A 2774-nucleotide genomic window follows, 5' to 3' on the forward strand; every position below is an offset into this window, starting at 1 on the left:
GATGTGCTGTTAGGATAAAAAAAACTCAAGGTATGGAGTAATGCATAAAAGGAGTGTATGTAAGGAAATATTCAGCCAAGATGTGCTGTTAGGATTTAAAAAAAACTCAAGGTATGGAGTAATGCATAAAAAGAAGGAGGAAAAGTCTATATTTCTACTTTGTTCTAGTGCTCTTTGTATGGATGCCCCAAAACTGACCACAGATGTCTATCTCTGAAGCCAGTTCACATTCAAATGTAAAGGGACTGGGCTCCTGCCTTTGATGGGAGGAGCACTGAAAAACTTGCAGGCACATTTAAAAGGCACACTTTGATCCTGAAATTCTGAACCATGTGAAAAAATTAAAACACACTAGAAAACTAAGTCAATTACTTAAAAAAGAGAGAGAGTAGATTTCCAGGTTGCTGCAATTTGATTTTATTAAAAGAAAACATTCAACTTCAGACATTTTTTGCAAATTACACTGGATTTTAGCTTTCTAAGAGGCCCTAGGAGAGATTCTTGCAGGTTTCTGGTGGGGATTCTAAACAAACCAAAAAGAAAGATAGAGAGAAAGACGAAGGGAGAGAAGTTCAGAAGGAAAGTGGGTTTGAACTTCCATCCTTGTGGTTAGTAGCCAAGAATTCAACCACTGCACCACCAGACCTACCTTCAACAACCACATGATGGTGTTAAGTGCCATCAAGTTGGTTCTGACCCATAACGACCCTGTATAGCATGTCAGAGGAGCAGTTGGTGATCTTGAACTGCTGACCTTGCAGTTCAAATGGCTTTGCAGTCTGATGCATTAACCCACAGAGCCACACCCCATTGCTATTCCCAATATTTCCTCAGTGAGTTACTTTTGTAACAGGAAATAAATGTATTATTTTAAATTTGTATGTGTTTTTTGAAATGCACATATTTAAAATTCACCACCATGGGGAGGATGCTTTGCAAGTGTAGTAACAGTGTGGTAGTTGTCACCTCTCTTTTGATGCTCATTGGTGGGGTACATGGTTAAACACTTGGCTGCTAGCTGTAAGGTTGGTGGTTCAAACCCACCCAGCAGCTCCCAGAAGAAAGACCTGATGGTCCATTCCCATAAAAGATTTGGGCATTGTTGTTAAGTGCCATCCAGGAGATTACAGTCCCTAAGGCCCCAGAAGATTATAGTTTAGAAGGTTGCTAGAAGTAGAAACTACAGCTAATAACAACTTCCAAACCCACTGCCATGGAGATGATTCAAACTCATAGCAACCCTGCGGGACAGAAAGAATGAAGGAGACTGTCACATTTTCCTCCCGGAGAGCAGCAGATGGGTTTGAACACCAGACCTTTCTGTTGGCAGCCAAATGTTGTACCAACAGTGTGTCTGAACAACAGCATGTTGTTAAGTGCTGTCGAGTTGGTTCCAACTCATAGTGACCCAGGACGCTGCAGGATCAGCATTGGACTGCAAACCTCAAGGTCGGCAGTTCAAACCCACCAGCTGCTCCTCAGACGAATCAGAACAGACTTGATGGCACTTAACAACAACAATTATTTAAAATTCACCCTGCTTTCCAATGAAAGCTGATCCCAAGAGGAATGTTGTATCTACTAACAGAGTACTAAACTCAAGGATGTTAGTTGGAAAATCCAAAGAAAACTGTATTGGTCCCTAGAAGAATAGGAAAGTAGGGCTAGAGATACAAGAGCTGACAGCAGTTGCAGAAAGCATGGCCGGGAAGTTTGCAGGGCGAGTGTCATTGAGGCAGAAAGGGATGATGGGGAGACACTCTGAAAGGAATGCTGTGGACCTCAGATATGAAACACTAGATGCATTAAGCACAATACTATTGTCAAGTCCATTTTCAATGCACATCAGCCTCATGAGACAGAGCAGAACAGCTGCAGAGGGTTTTTTAGGTTATGATTTTATGGGAGAAGATAACAGAGCTTTTCATTCAAGGAGTCTCTAGGTGAGTTGGAACAACCAGCTTTTCGGTTAGCAGTTAACCATTGTACCACCAGAAAACTTTTGGCCCTGTGGTACACAGTGTATATCTTTCAGATTTCTTCAAGAAAATGTCAGTAATTCAATGTGTGTGTGTGTGTTTACCCCCTCAGACTTCTGAAAGGAATTTACCAGAAGACAGACCTATGAAAAAGCCCCAACTAGAGAAGAGCTGAAGCCTGTGGGTGGTACAAATGATTAATGCACTCAGAAGCTAGCTGAAAGGTTGACAGTTCAAGTCCATACAGAAGTACCTCAGAAAAAAAGGCCTGGAGATATACCACCAACAACAAACTCAATGATTGACAACCCTGCGGAGCACAGTTATTCTCTAACACATACAGAGTCACGGTGAGATGAGGCTAGAAGGACAATAAATAAGAGACAAAGGGTGTAGGTCTCTGTGCCAACTAAGACATTCAGGCCATCAGAACATTTCTGTAGGCTAGAAATCCAAAATCAAGACCTGGAGACCTACCTTCAAAAAAATCCATCAGTGAAAATCCTATGCATCGTTAGAACGACACTCTTTGCTCTCTCTCTCTGGAGGCTCTAGGCTCCAGCTTCTGGCAGCCCCAAGCATTCCTTGATTTGTGGCAACTTAACTCCAATCTCTGCCTGTGTGTTCCCATGGCACTGTCCCTCTGTGTCTCTCTGACTCTGCACCTCCTCCCGTTTACAAGGGATACTCACCTTACTGGTCTCATGTCAATTACATCTGCAATGTGGTCCAATAAGGTCACCTTCTCAAGTGGGATCAGCTTCTCAACACATCTATTTGAGGGACACAAACCCA

Source organism: Chrysochloris asiatica, unplaced genomic scaffold, assembly GCF_000296735.1.
Source record: "Chrysochloris asiatica unplaced genomic scaffold, ChrAsi1.0 scaffold00060, whole genome shotgun sequence".
NCBI lineage: Eukaryota > Metazoa > Chordata > Mammalia > Afrosoricida > Chrysochloridae > Chrysochloris > Chrysochloris asiatica.